The 16,446-nt window shown below is 40.6% G+C and overlaps 1 pseudogene; it reads right to left on the bottom strand.

Moving 5' to 3' along the window:
* Window positions 1–1,054: 1,054 nt before the first annotated feature.
* On the bottom strand, window positions 1,055–1,859 carry LOC103258046 (annotated as a pseudogene).
* Between the last annotated feature and the right edge of the window lie 14,587 nt (window positions 1,860–16,446).

The raw sequence follows: 16,446 nt of genomic DNA, 5'->3' as shown, positions 1-16,446 counted from the left end.
AAATTCTCCAGCTCTAACTTCATGATTTAAAAAAATAGTATTTGTATTTATTCCAACCATTTGAACACCTGCTGTGTCAGGTGCTAGACACTAAAAACACAAAGATAAATAATTGGTCATTCTTGGCCTCAAGGAGTTTGTAGTCTGGCATTTGACATATTTAGGCATATCAAACTCAACACTTTCAAAATAGAACTCTTCAGGGTCCCCATGTAATACCACATCCTCTGCCAAGTCTTACTCATCCCAGCCATTCTCACCAACCACCTAGTTGTTTGAGCCAAAAGTTTGCATCTTTCTCAATTTGTCTCTTATCCCACAGTCTACCCATCAGTACTCATAAAAGTCCAAACTTCAAATTTTTCAAAATTGTTTCTACTTCTCACTATCCCCTTTTACCTCCACCTGAGCTACCATCACCTGTCAGACAACTGCTCAATATTTCTAATTGGTCCTATGCTGTTTTCACCTCCACACAAGTCAAGATGACCTTTCTACTACACAGAAGGTGCCAAAAAATGTATACACATTTTAAGAAAGGAAAAACTGTACTAAAACTGTAATACTCAATATGTACCAATAACAACAGATAAATACAAGTCACGTTTGATTTCAGCAATTACAAGAGGTGCTCAAAATAGTTATCATCCAAATTCAGACTCTTCTGATTATGACAAACTAAAAGTAATATATAGATAATATGTCGTAAGAGGTGTATGAATTTTCAGCACCCCCTGTATATGTCAAATATCATGACTCTACTTAAAACTTCCCAATGACTTAAATATCCCTTTTTTTCCCACTTCGTATAGAGAACCCACAGTTCAGTTGTATTCAGAGCAAAGAAAAAAAACTTTTGATCATACTAGAAGAAACTCAGCTATAGGCTTGGACTCTGTACTCAAACTACACATGCATTAAGGACAATATTCTGCTAATAAAACTTATTTATTGCTCCATTTGTCTATTGCTTGTCTAATATTAATTGTAGATAGAGCAGTGCAACTGGTGTTTGGAATAATCCTTACAGTATTAAGGTGTCAGACACAACATTTCACTTCTCTTCACACCACTGGTTCTCTTTGCGTACCTGGGTTTCCTCCTCTTCAGTAAAGTTGTTTTTTATACTGAATGTCTGGTGAATTTCCTCGGGTGTTTTCCCCTTGATCATATTGGCAACAGTCTTGCATTTAACATCAAGCAAACCTTTGATGTCTAAGTAGTTTGCAGTCAGAATAAGTTCAAAAAGTATTCCCTGATCAACTTTCAGGAGTTCTTGGTCCTAAACGAGGATACCATCTGTTCACTTTTCTTTGTTCTCATCATCCTCGGGAGGAGGTCATGCTTGTGGTGAATACACCCAGAATGGCCTTTTAAAAAATTGCTGCATTGACATTTGGGAGAGGAACTGGGTCATCCATCTCCTTCATTATCCATTCCCAAATCGTCCAACATGATAGTCACAGATTGTTTGGCAATCTTCACATCAACTTCAAATATCTCTTTTGAAAAAATGAACCCTGCCGGGCTCGGTGGCTCAGTTTGTAATCCCATGCTTTGGGAGGCTGAGGTGAGTGAATTGCCTGAGCCCGCGGGTTCGAGACCCACCTGGGCAACTTGGTGAGACCTCATCTCTACAATAAATCAAAAATTAGCCAGGCGTGGTGGCATGTGCCTGTAGTTCCAGCTACTTGGAAGGCTAAGGCGGAAGGCTCACCGGAGCCCAGCAGGTCGAGGCTGCGGTGGCCGGGAGCGGCCACTGCACTCCAGTCTGGGTGACAGAGTGAGACTCCAACTCAAGAAAAAATAAATAAATAAATAAAAATAAAAAGTGAACTCTGAAACTTAATTGAAGGCATGGTGCTAGGTCTTAGGGAGATGAGTGGTGGAAGCTGATGAGAGCTGGGCAGTGGCATCAGCACAGCAGGAGGAAAGCAGAGGACAAGGTCACTTGACTTAAATGTTCTTTAAAAGTACTTTAAAATATACTGTTACAAAATAATTCCCAATTCCTTATCTCGGCCTCTGAGACTACATAATCCAGCTGCTGTCTGCCTTATTTCTCTGCCCTTTCCTACTTATTCAAAACTCTTCAGTCACACTGGTCACATTTACTATCCCTCTGCATTTGCAGTTCTAGTAAGAACAAATTCCCTATTCACCCCCCATCCCCACCAGGTATTCATTCTGCTGCTCCTCATTCAAGTGTCTACATTAAAGAGGCACCCTCACAACCTTAACTAAAGCAGTCACCTTGACTGTATTTACTCTCAACCACATCCTTGTTTTGTCTTTATGGCACATGGTTCTAAACATTCTGATACATATGTATCATCTCACTGTGCTAAAATGTAAATTCCTTGGGGACTAGCACTCATACTAGATCCTGGGGATAAAGAAGTAAGTCATGTCTGTTGGGTGCTTGACTCAGTGACAGTCCACTCCTGGCTGTACTTTCTGGTGGCTAAAGCTGTCTATAAGTATGATTACTTGATTTTTGCTTTGAACATTGCTTATTCTGTTTTTTAAATGTATACTCTGTTTTCAGATGGTGTTTCACCTTTTAAAAATGTATTCCACTATCTCCCTTGCTTGGCTTGAAACATCTTCCTCTTTGCTTTCTTATTTGCCCCGCCCCTTTCATCCCTATGTTGGCTTCCTCTCAGAAGCAGACATTTACCTGTTATTATCCATACAAAGATGGGCATCTCTTTCTTAATGCATACCTTGCCTACTAGCTGTCTAGTAGCAGATCCTGCCAATGGCAACCTCAACTTTAATAGGGTATCCTTAAAACTCTTAAGAGTCATATAATGAAACATGGCCATAAAGGGCTGGGAGTTTGTCTAGCAGAGGCTACCCTCCCTGGCCTCACTGGGAAATTGATTACATTGATAATCTGATTAATGTAATTGGGAGGACTGTCATATATGAGATTTCAACAAGAAGTCTAACAGACCTTTGGGAGACCTAGATGACAAAGGAGGAACAAAACTAGATTATTCCAGTTTGAAAAGGAAGAGATTTATTCTGGAGATGGACAACCAAATGCAGAATTCAAAAGGTGGCCAACCAATGGTCCATCAAACCCAAGGTCTGGTACATGCCCAAGCTGATCATACTGACTAGGTCAGTTCCTAGGCTCAGGATCTGAGCATGATAACCCACTTCCTTCCTTTCCCTCTCCCCTGCCCTACTTCCAAGATAGAGCCAACCCTACAGGCTTCTCCTTGTTGGTGAGCAAATTAGAGTTGCCAGAAAGTTTTAGTTTCAAGAACCAGAATTTCCTCTCCCATTACAGGGCCCATTCACTGATTAGTTGGATTAGATTAAGTCAGCCCCACACATTTTAGGGCTTTAGTGAAGACAGTGAAGCAATGCAGCTAGCTGTCTCTGAAAAGACTAGCACTGCAGAGAAACTACCAAGTCGGAAATACTAGCCCTGTAATCTCAAGTAGTAACTACTCTGATGCTGCCATGCCCGTGTTGCTACCACCCTAGACTATTTCCAGTCAAATCCACCCACTTTCCCAGCTATTCTCTTCAATTATAACTGAATATGGAAACAGAACTCAAAATTCACAGGGAACAGAACAACAACATTCTTCAGGTTCCATCTTACCAAGGAAAGGGAAGACCCACAGCTCTAGTCATAAAGTCTAGAATCCATAGAGAAGACATGGGCTTTTTCATCAAAGACATATGATCCATGCATGTACATGGATGGGCAATGACATTGGCACAGCTAATAACCCCTGGAAGGGGTATAGCAATCCTTCACTTAACATCATCGATAAATTTTTGGAAACTGCAACTTTAAGCAAAACAACATATAATGAAACCAATTTTCCCATAGGCTAAGTCACATAAACAAGAGTTTAGTTACTATGGCATATATCTGGTCACAAAAACATCAAATTTCTAAATAAAGACCAAAGCACTTCTAATATCAAACATTGAAATAAATGTGATCCACACATACACTTAAAAAGGATTAAAAGTAAGTAAGAATTGTTTATCTGCTTATTTCAGTTCAGGTTTGTGTGTGGTCAGAGCCTCTCTTGACAGCTCAGGGCACAAGGTGGGCACCGATCCTGGACAGGATGCCATCCTATTACAGGGTGCAAATATACACACACACATAAGCTGGGACAATGTAGACACACCAATTAACCAGTTGTGTACATCTTTGTGATTTGGGAGGAAACCAGAGTACCTGGAGCAAACCTACGTGCAGACTCCACACAGACAATGGCCCAGGTCAGGAATTGGTGTTTTTCTTTTCTTTTCTTTTCTTTTCTTTCCTTTCCTTTCCTTTTCTTTTCTTTCTTCTTTCCCTCCCTTTCTTTCTTTCTGCTATTCTTTCTTTCCTTCCTTCCTTTCTTTCTTCCTTCCTTTCTTTCTTTCTTTCTTTCTTTCTTTCTTTCATCATCAACATGACAGGCCAGCAACGTAATGAAATAACATTAAATGAAATGATATTTGAGATCCTGGTGTACATGGGGATGGAGGAGGCAATGACATAGCCCGGTGGCTTCTCAGACTCTAAATAAGTAGATATGAGAATGCCTGGAGGTCAGCTATCTTTGCTTCTCCACACACATTTGGCACATATGCCCACTGAACAGGGAATGGGGACCTACAGCCAGCCGTGTTCACGCAAACATACATACGGAGTGCATGCCAGGTAGGGAGGCTGCTGTATTGTAGCACCCAAAGCTCAGAAAGCATTTGCTCTGCTTTTAGGAAGCTCCTGATCAAGTAGACATTGACCAGCAGGACCCTATGTTGTGTCTTTTCATCTCTATGTTCTGGTTTCATCCTTCTAAGAAGTGTGAATGAGTAAACCTGACCCCAGGCCAACAAGGTCTATTAAAGAGAATAAGCAGATTTGTGAATCAAGCCTTGGTCTGACAGGCCAGCAGCAACCATAAGCCACCCGTCGATATACAGCTTCTGCTGGGGGAGAGGGGAGATATCTCACAAGACCACTACTGTGTAGCTACCTACAGATAAGCAAACTTCTGTTTTTCTTTACTAAGCCTTTGACATTTCGGTTTCTCCAGCCATTAACCTCATCAGCATTACCACAAGATCCAGACATTATTTTCTCAGTTGTGCCACCAGACTTATCTATGTGTTCCACACTGTTCTGCTCCTTACATCCAAAAATCCAAATGTTCCATCTCTACAAATATTTCAAAAGCAGACAACACAGTCGCATCTACATTTTATGTAACTGCACAACAGCTTAGGTCCCAGGAGCTACAGTGAAGAAAAAAAAAAAAAGACTTGCTTTTGGAAACCAGACAGAATGAGTTTGTTGATACTAACTTGCAGCTGGGATTATTTCAGAGCTTAGCTAATAGAGATCCAATCTCTACCGCATGACCGAGATTAGAATGTTGCTTATGACTTAATTACTCTTGATTCTTCACCTCTGGAGGTCACAGATCTTCAGCAAACTATAGCTCTGCGATAACCCCAGCTCTGCCATGCCTTAGGAAGGGCTTTCAGCTGTTACTAATGTTGGAGAAAACAATCTAGCTTGGGCAATCAATGAATGAATGCCCACCCACAGCAAGGACAAAATCCAAGGTTGTAGACGGAGTTAGGGCAATTTACCTGGGCATTGTCTCCCTGAGACCCTGCTCCAAGAGACTTGTATTCATCTCTTCCTTCAGACACAACTAGAATACAGACATCCCTGGTAATTACACCAGACATTATAGGCAACCTTTGAGAAGTTCCTTGTGACACCTGAATTTGACTTAGAACAAAATGTAGGAATTTGAGATCTTGTATTCTTCCAAGATCTGAACATACCTGGATTTTGTATGTTTTCCCATGGCTGTTGTGATATTACCTAGTGGACATTTCAAATAAATGGTATTTCTCAAAATTAACACAGATACCATCATTTATTCTATCCACCACCTGTCTTCTTAGTAAAACTTGACAACTCTGTGGACTAAACCACTTTATTTCCAATCCAAGCCACATTTTGAGGATAAGCTCAAGGCTCATCAAGTTTGAATCTATATCTCCTCCTCCATCACTCCCAGGTATTCAACGTACAACAGTGAGATTTAAGGAATATCCATGCAATTTTGTTTCCCACAAATGGCATGAATGTTGAACCTACTTTAGTGAGCAATTACCTACCCCCAAAACAGTTCCACCCCAACTGCAGCCTCTGTCGTTCAGACATCCACCATTGAATGCTCATCAAATTAACAGTACCTAGGGGCTATGACTCCTCCCCGTACCATGGGATCTAGAGGCCCCCAGCTGCCACCAGTTATTTAGCCTCTTCACACCAATAAGCTCTGTTGCTCAGGACTTCCTAGCTTTTTGGACTAGTTACCCTCTTGAATAGAGTGGGTTATGTTCCATCTGATTTGGCAACTTGACTTTTAAACTAGCCACTTAACCTTTCATATTTCTTACATCTGAATTTGAGATGGTATGAAGCACTGGTACTTACTAGTTCAGTCCTCCTACTGCTTCAAAGAACATCTGGCTCTCCTATGGCTTACCAGTGACCCTAAGTTCCATAGCCAATCTTTTCATATCCTCCCTGTTATCTTGCCCAATAGGTCTTTTCTATTCTTAGGGCCCCCCACTTGTTTTAGACCCCAAGGGCTATCACAACATGGCCACAGTCAAGCTGAGCCCCTGACCTGAGACAAAACTACTGGTAGATTAACATCATCTTGGTACCTGAAGAGAATGCTCAGTGAGATTCAAAGGACACGACAACCACACAGCACGCTCACATGGTAAGGAGTAGTGGTACAACCGAATAGACATTTGTAAAGCCTGACTCAGAGCCCCAGGGGCTTCTGGAAACCAAATAGGAAAGTCTGAAAAATTTCAGGATCCAACAGAGCTTGTGCACACAGAATGAAACAATCTGCCCTTTCAAAGTGGGTAAAAGACATGCACGAGGAAACACAGCAAGTTAGAAGCAAAGTCAGAATCCTTGCAGGCCAAATCAAGTCCCTGATACCTTAAAGAATATGGCTTAACTCAGTGACTTGAGGCTCACTTTTTTCCTCCACAGCTAATTGTTTTAGGTACTTTAGAACAGCATGTAGCTGTTTAAGAGATAGAAGTAGTCACTTGTGTGGAAAAAGTAAAGTCTGAATCAGAGTCTTTTAGAAAAACTTCAAAAGTGAAGAATAGGAAAAGCTGTTACATTTCCTAGTTTGTTTTCAGAACCAAGATGAGAAATAAGAAAGAACAGAGAGATAAAGCCAAAGGGATTGCCAGCAGTAAACTTTAGCTTTTTAAAGTCACAGTCAGGAGGCCCAAGAACTTGGCTAAGAAAGTCTTTATGTAAGTGCTCTATGTCATGAGTGAATTTGTTCCTTCAAAAAATAACTCATTTAATTACTGAAGATCCTCATCAGGTTACAGCCAAGACTGAGCGGTTTGTTGAAGAATACAATTTTCTAAGAGAAATCTATCTAGAGGCCAGCATAAAAATATTAGAATTTATTCCTTATTCTTAACTGGGAGATTAAGCCAGTTATGCATGGAGACAGGCAACTTAGAAAACAACCTGATCCATCCAATTTGCTGCGAAGTCCATATATTTGTTCTTTATGGCTGCATAATATTCTATTGTGTATATGTACCACATTTTTAAAATCCAGTCCAGCTTCGATGGGCAACACGGTTGGTTTCATGTTTTTGCTATTGTGAATAGAGCTGCAACAAATGTACATGTGCAGGTATCTTTTTTGTAGAATGATTTGAGTTCCTCCAGGTATATTCCTAATAGGGGAATTGCTGGGTCATATGGAAGATCAATTTCTAGTTCCTTCAGAAATTGCCACACTGTCTTCCAAAGAGGTTGTATTGGTCTGCATTCCCACCAGCAGTGTAGAAGTCTTCCTTTTTCTTCACATATATGGACTTTGCAGCAAATTGGATGGATTTGGAGTCGATCATACCCAGTGACTTATCACAGAAACTAAGAACTGAGTTCCACTGGGCTCAGTGGCTCAGCCTGTAATCCCGTGCTTTGGAAGGCTGAGGTGAGTGGATTGCCTGAGCCTGCGGGTTCGAGACCTCATCTCTACAATAAATCAAAAATTAGCCGGGCATGGTAGCACGCGCCTGTAGTTCCAGCTACTTGGAAGGCTGAGGCAGAAGGATCGCGGAGCCCAGCAGGTCGAGGCTGCGGTGGCCCGGAGCGGCCACTGCACTCCAGTCTGGGCTACAGAGCAAGACTCCAACTCAAAAAAAAAAAAAAAAAAGAACTGAGTTCCATATGTTCTCACTCTAAGATGACCTTGAACAATTATAATGCTGTGGGAAGGCGATTGGCAGTAGCGGAAAACTATCAGGGGAAGGGGGTGGGACTGGCAGTTGGGGGAAGCTGCTAGGGGAGAGAGGGGCATACTCATCAACAAGGGTACCTGCATGATCGATGTTTGTATACCTAGCCCTGAATTGTACCCACATATTTATAATCATAAATTAATTAATTTTTTAAAAAAGAAAACAACCTGAAAGAGCAATATCCAACAGACTCTGCTCTCTTTCCCACAGAAAGATTTACACTGATGCTCTTTGAATGAACAATTTTTCCTGGAAAAACCAACCAACCCATTGGCCATCTATCTTAGTTCAAGCGGCCTAAAAGCACCAGGGAGAAGCCTACAGTCTAAAAAATTCAGGTCGGTTGATCCACGACAATGAGGAAGACTGGACAACAGAGGAGTCATGGGGCAGCTCTCAGCAGACAAACAACAAGGTGGTTATTGTAGGACTTGAGGGAAGGTGTAGTTGAGGTAAATGATGGGCTCAAAGCAAATCAGGTCAGTGTGGAAAGGGGTCAACATTGGGACTAGACTGCAAAATAGCCCAGAGCGCCTGTGTTCTTGGGAATTACAAAGCCAGATATGGAACATCGTATCCTGTAACCCCTTCTCTGCACCTGGGTTGCTTCTCTCTGTCACAGTGACTCAGAACCTCTAGGTAAGGGTGGGGGATTTCATGTTACTAAATCTAATTGTAAGCACTAATAGCCTATGATTTTAAAGAACAAGTTTCTCAGTAAGAAAGTACAATAATTACTCAAAAGAGGAGGTGCTTATGGCATATCACAGCTGCAATGACCTGGAGAGAAATAATCTTTCCTGATAATTTGCAGCTGACTCCATCTGTAACTGTTGTACCAACTTAATGAATGGCAAGAACGATTTTTTATCTTTTCGATGTAAGCTAATTTTTACCATATCACATCCAAGCAGGTCCTTTCCAGTGCCCATTATTTATCTGCCAAGTATTTCCATTAGATGACGTCTTCATCCAACTAAAAAAGTTCTAATAGTACTACAAGCAAAACAAACAAACAAACCTGAAGTCCTTTGTGCTTTGCTAATGAGGAAGTCTAGATAAAAAGCTTTCTTGAGTCCTAACTATATTAGAAAGGCAACCTCATATGTGAACAAACGTTAGACTAGGGAAGAGTTGTAAAGGCAAGCGATTGAGCAAGTCTAGAAGAGGCAGGGGTAATCAAAACAGAACTAGATGCTCCAGTTAGTCTACAGCAGCAAAACATTTTAGTAGAAATAGCTGAAGTTTAAAAATTAACCCCTTGCTGACAATTTGAGAAAGTCCATTATTATTGCCTCTCTTATGCTTTCATTAAACAAAGAAAGCCCCTTACTATTAGATTAATTGTGGTCAACTAATTTCAGAGCCAAAGGCAAATTATATTTAAAAGTTGCTGATATTTGACTATGATTGAAATGTGAGGCCATTTCTACTGTTAGAGATGAGCAAGTATGCAGACTCCCCAGAACATGGGGGAGGGGGGTTCCTGCTGTTTTATCTTAGGTTGGTTTTGAGTTAAGACCAAGAACTTGTTTGGTTAGTTAAGACCAAGAAGTTGCTTGTTTAGGAAAAATAAAGAAACAGAGTGTCTCATCGCAACTCAGTCACTTACAAACTCTATGTCGTTGGGAAACTACACATCCAAAGCTTCAGCTAATTAAATCACAGAGCACAGATCTCACAGAGATGCCCTAAGAAGAAATGAGAATAAAAGTGGGAAAGATTTTGGCAGAGCATTGTACAATGTAAAGCATTATTGCTGATGGACCGAGATCCTGGTCTTTTTGACACAAGCATTAATGCCAAGAAGAAAACCAGGGAGCACCAATTTCAAGATAAATCCTACTGTGACAGAGATAATCCAATGGTGGACCCCTAAAATATTCCTCTTAGCTCTCTGGGTACACAGTAGGAAATCATTTTTAGAGATTGTTAAAGTGTTTTTTGAAAAATCCTCTTGATTAAACTCATAGCTCCAGCTGTGAGTTTAATCAAGTTAATGAAAGTTAATTGTATTGAGAAGAGAATTGATATGTGAAGAAACAAAAAAAAAAGGCAAACAAGAATGTAAAGAGTGTCTCAAATCTTTGCTCTATAGTTGTCTCACACAGTAACAGTCTCTTAAAAAACGAGATACCTCACAGAAAATTTTGATGTCTGATTTCTCATCTAGTCCAAGTAATTGAGCTAATGAGGCATAGTTTTCTATTCTAGAACTGAATGGCAAACACCAGATTTAGATGCAAAAACTTAATCCCATTTAAGAATAAAATAGAGTAGGAGAAAGTCAAAAGAGCCACTAGTACTTACTTCCAGTTATTTGCTACAATTCCTACACATTGACTACACTTCAAACTTTATATGTTTCATTTTGACCAAGGACAAAGTAAAATCAGTCCTCTGCCCTAACTCATGGATAGCAAACCACTTTGTTACTCAACTGAACTGTCAATTCCCAAAGGCCAGGGGTTGACATGAGAAGAAAACAGCAAATAGAAAGAAGTGAACTACAGAAAGAACTACTATGCCTAACCAAAAGATGAAAAGCAAGTAAGAAAGAGAACCTACCTTGACAATATTCAGAAAACTTAAATAATGTTTGGCTACCATCTTTATATAGACTAACTTCCCGACTGACTGGTTGAATATTGAATACCTGGGACTTGTTTTTGATCTTATCAAATATGTGCTCCCCTTAAATGTTTGACTCAGAGGTACTCCTATTAGAAACTTATGGGTTTTCTGTCCTCTCAATAAATCCTGCTTTCAAAAAAAAACAAAAGAAACTTATAGCTATCAAATAGCTAATGTGGGGAAAACTGATGAAATTCTAATGAAATCTGGGGTTTAATAAATAGTATTATACCTGAGGCGCAGAAGATGGCAGCCGAGCCAGTCGGACTATGTGAGTCCCCATGTGAGTGAGTGTATGGAAAATTTTGTGTATGTGCTGGTGAGTGAGTGGGTGTGTGTGGCTGACTGAGTGAGGGCAAGGGAGCTAGTGGCCAGGGCTCTCCTGGTGCAGCAGCTGGTGCCACAGCATCAGACTTGGACTCTAGCAATTCCCGGGACACAGAAGCCGAGAGCCATTTTCTCTTTCTTTTCTTTTTTTTTTAAATCAACAAACCCTCCCTGGCAAGAAAACACTGGGAGATACTGTCTAAGTTGGGCTCATGAGCGGATAGCCAGGCCCCTGGTGCAACAGCAGGTGCTGCAGCTTCTCTACTCTGTCCCTGGCTCTTCTCAGGTCGCGGAAGTGGGGCACCATTGTTTTTTAAAACGGACAGAAGTTTTCCTTTTGAAAAGTGATGGGGAGACACTATTGCCCCAGGCGCTTCCACACACCATTGAAGCAGGAGAGAGACTGCTCGGAGCTTTGCTTCATCACTTCAGCACCTGGCACGGTGCTAGAAGGGGCTGTAGATGGAGTCCAGAAGCAAGTTCCCACAGAAGAGGACATAAGAGGCACCCCACCACCATATTGAAGGTGGGGCAGGAAAGTGCTCTGACTTACTCACCACGGACCAACAGATCCGATCTCTGTGACTGGCGATCAACTATTCAGGGCTTGATCATGACCCAAAGGGAATATCCTGAGAGCACAAACTTCAGACAGAACTGATGAGTGCTGAGTTCTAGGCACCCCACCCCCTACCCTGATCCAGCTGTGGGACAAAATGTGTGACCAGAAAGGAGGAGGAAGAACTCCAAAGAGATCAGTGGTGAGTCCCGGGCTGACCCAAACACCCTCCTTCCCAGCAATCCTCTGAACTTCAGACCCACACAGCTGGGCCAGGACTGAGAGGGACAAACCCAGGTGGAGCCTGGACATCAGTCGCAATAGAAGAGCTCCTTCCAGGATAAGCCTGGTTGTGGCACCCCAGTGAGAGTACATACCTGGGGAAGAGATAGTCCCGTACCTCCCCACCAGAGATCTCCCTGACCATAGGAGAGTGGGAGGAGAGGACTGCAGTCCCACCCACCTCCCACTGTTCCTTCTCCTTCCCTGCTTCGTTCCCTGAGGAGAGAGTGAAAGAGATGGCTCTGCAGGAAAGATCTGATTGGAGGAACAATTACAGAGGCTGCCACAAGAGGGCAGGTTTTTTGTTTGTTTGTTTTGTTTTTTAAATTTTCAATTATTTTTTAGTTAAAAATTTTTTTTGATTGTTTACTTGTTAGTTCATCTATTTTTAAAATATTTTTTTCTTTGTGCATGAATGTGTATGTGAGGGTTTGATCTGCTTCCCCCCAAAAAAATTTCTTTTCTTTTTCTTTTCTTTTTCTGTTTCTTTCTTCTTTTATTTGTCATTTTCTGTTTATGTATGTATGTGAATGATTGAGTGTGTATCTTTCGATTTTGTTGTGGTTGTTGGTTTTTGTTCTTTAGTTCTTCTGGGTCTTTTTTATATTCATTTTTTATAGTTTAAGGGGTATGTCAATAGATGTGTGAGGGTTTGACCTGAATTCCCACCCCCCCTTTTTTTCTTTTGGTCTTTCTGTTTTTCTTCTCTATTCACTTTGTGCTAGGCATGTGTGTGTGTGTGTGTGTTTAATTTTCTTGGGGTACTTCTTGTTGATGATTGTTTTGTTTCACTTTGCTGTTAGTCCAGTTTGTTTTGGAGTGTATGTGTATGTGTTGAATTGCTTTTGTATTGGTTTCTGCTTTGCCTTGTCATATAGAGTGGTGGTGGGGAGTGGGTCTCAGGGAACACATACCACAATAAGTGAACCTTTTAATTTGCAAGTAGTATTGATTCCTAGTGCCTCATTCCCCACTTTATTCAAATTTAAAAACTCAAGGGACAGCAGAGTTTCCCATCCACCATCCTATCTCAAAATAGAACAAATCCAGAGCCTGGATCAGGGAAGAATAGAGGTCTGAGCAAACATCAGAAGAGAAAGCCTCTCCCACTGACACTGAATAACAGAACTAAAGAGAAAAACAAGATATCTGTCACAGATGAGGAAAAGTCAAAGGAAGACCTCAGGCAATTTCAAGTGTACCAAAGGCAAAACTCCTGAAAAATCAGACCTTGGTGATGAAACAATGGAAGTCATCAAAAACTGTCCCCAGAATATGACAGGGATTAGGGGATGGATGGAAAGAGTGAATAGGACTCAAGAAAGACAAGATGCAACACTGAAAGAACTTGTAACAGAGATTTTGGCAATAAAAAATTTCATCCAGGAAATAAATACCAAGGTGACAAGCATGGAAAGCAGAATTAATCTAGCAGAAGAAAGAATCTCAGAACTTGAAGACCAGAACATGGAATTCACCCAATCTGTAAAAAACATAGAAAGAAGACTCAGAAAGAAAGAACAAAGCCAGCCTGGCTCGGTGGCTCAGCCTGTAATCCCGCACTTTGGGAGGCCAAGGTGAGTGGATTGTCTGAGCCCGCAGGTTCGAGATTTATCTATACAATAAATCAAAAAAAATCAGCCAGGCATAGTAGCGTGCGCCTGTAATTCCGGCTACTAGGAAGGCTGAGGTGGAAGGATCGCTGGAGCCCAGTGAGTCGAGGCTGTGGTGGCCTGGAGCAGCCACTACACTCCAGTCTGGGCGATGGAGTGAGACTCCAACTCAAAAAAGAAGGAAAGAACAAAGCCTACAAGAGATGTGCAATTATATCAAGAGGCTGAATCTACACCTGATTGGTGTCCCAGAAGAAGAAAGGGAAATGGAGTACAACTTGGAGCAAGTATTCCAGGAAGTAATCCAAGAAAATTTTCCCCGTCTCACCAGAGATGTGACCAGCCAAGCACAAGAGATACAGAGAACCCCCACAAGTCATCAAATGAGAAGACCAACCCCTAGACACATAGTAATTCACCTGCACAAAGTAGGCACAAAAGAAAAACTCCTAAAGACAGCAGGGGAGAAAGGACAGACTACCTACCAGGGAAAACCAATCAGAATAGCAGCAGACCTATTGACAGAAACACTACAAGCAAGAAGGGACTGGAGCCTGATCTTCAAAGTCCTCAAAGATAAACAATTTCAACCAAGAATTTCCTATCCAGTCAAGCTCAGATTCATCAGTGATGGAGAATTAAAATCCTTCCCAGACATCCAGTCCCTAGGAGATTATGCAGCATCCATACCAGCTCTACAGGAGACACTTAAAAAGGTATTAAGCACAGAAGAAAGAAAAAAAAAGAATGACCACACACTTCCCAAGAAGACAGCAGAGCACAGAGAACACAGTGCAACAAGAAACTTGAAAACACACAAATACATTAACCCAAAAACCAAAAGAAAAAAAGCAAAGAAAAAACTTTATAAGAATCTCATGACAGCGATAAACAATCGCATTTCAATAATCAGCCTGAATGTGAATGGACTAAATGTACCACTGAAAAGATACAGAATGGCAAACTGGATAAAAAAACCATGACCCAATTATTTGCTGCATCCAGGAGACTTATCTCACTTACAAGGGGTATACACAGACTCAAAGTTAAAGGATGGAAAATGAGTTTCCAGGCAAATGAATCACAAAAGAAGGCAAGAGTTGCAATCTTAATATCAGACAAAACAATTTTTAAGCTATCAAATTTTTAAAAAGATGCAAAATACTACATAATGATAAAAGATTCAGTCAATCAATAAGAAATATTCATCCTAAATATATACACACCCAACACAGGAACACCAGCATTTATAAAGCAACTACTAAATAAACTTGAATACCCCACTGAAAACCCTAGATAGATCATCAAGGCAAAAAATCAACAAGGAGATCCAGAACCTAAACTTGACACTTGACCAAATGGACTTAATAGATACCTACAGATTATTCCACCCAACAACCACGGAATATACATTCTGCTCATCACCACATGGAACATACTCCAAGATTGATCACATTCTTGGCCATAAATCAAGCATAAACAAATTCCGTAAGGTTGAAATATTGACATGCACATTCTCAGACCACAATGGAATAAAAATAAATATCAACACTAACAAAATTTCCCCAAAGCCCACAAAGATATGAACACTAAATAGCATGATGCTGAACAGATACTGAGTCAACACTGAAATCAAAGCAGAAATTGAAAGATTCCTGGAAACAAATGAAAATGAAGAAACATCTTACCAAAACCTCTGGGATGCCCTGAAAGCAGTTCTGAGGGGAATTTATATCTCTACAGGTACACATCAAGAAAACAGAAAGATCACAAGTTAAGAGCCTAACAAATCACTTAACGGAGCTGGAAAGAGAAGACCACCAAAACCCCAACTTTAGCAGAAGAATCCAAATCACAAAAATAAGAACCCAAATACGGTACATAGAAGACAAAAACATCATAGAAAACATCAACAAAACAAAAAGCTGTTTCTTTGAAAGAATTAACAAGACTGATAGGCCCCTAGCCAGAATGACCAAGAAAAAGCCTAAATAAACACAATCAGAAATACAAAAGATCAAATCACAACTGCCCTGAAGAAATACAAAAGATTATCAGAGATTACTATGTACACCTATATGGAAACAAACTTGATAACCTAGATGAAATGGAGGACTTTCTGACATCATACAACCTTCCCAATTTAAAACAAGAAGACACTGAGACACTAAATAGATCAATAACAACCCAGGATATTGACTTTGTCATACGAAGACTACCTACCAAAAAAAGCCCTGAACCAGATGGCTTTCCAGCAGAATTCTACAAAACATACAAACGGGAGCTGATACCAATCTTACTGAAAGTATTCCAGGCAATTGAGAAAGATGGAATTCTCCTCAAATCATTTTATGAAGCTAACATCACACTGATACCCAAACCAGGTAAAGATGCAACAAAGAAAGAGAACTATAAGCCAATATCCCTTATGAACATAGATGCAAAAATCCTCAAAAAGATTCTAGCAAATCGAGTCCAAAAACATATCTCAAAAATCAATCACCATGACCAAGTGGGTTTCATCCCCCAGATACAGGACTGTTTCAACATTTGCAAGACCATAAATGTCATTAAATACATCAACAGATGTACAAACAAGAATCACATGATTATCTCACGAGATGCAGAAAAAGCTTTTGATAAAATCCAGCATCTCTTCTTGATAAAAACCCTCAAACA

Source organism: Carlito syrichta, unplaced genomic scaffold (genome assembly GCF_000164805.1).
Source record: "Carlito syrichta isolate Samal-C Ts95f unplaced genomic scaffold, Tarsius_syrichta-2.0.1 Scaffold301945, whole genome shotgun sequence".
In the NCBI taxonomy this organism is placed as follows: Eukaryota; Metazoa; Chordata; class Mammalia; order Primates; family Tarsiidae; genus Carlito; species Carlito syrichta.
Note: the sequence above shows the minus strand (reverse complement) of the source record. Positions and strands in the feature narration are given on the sequence as shown.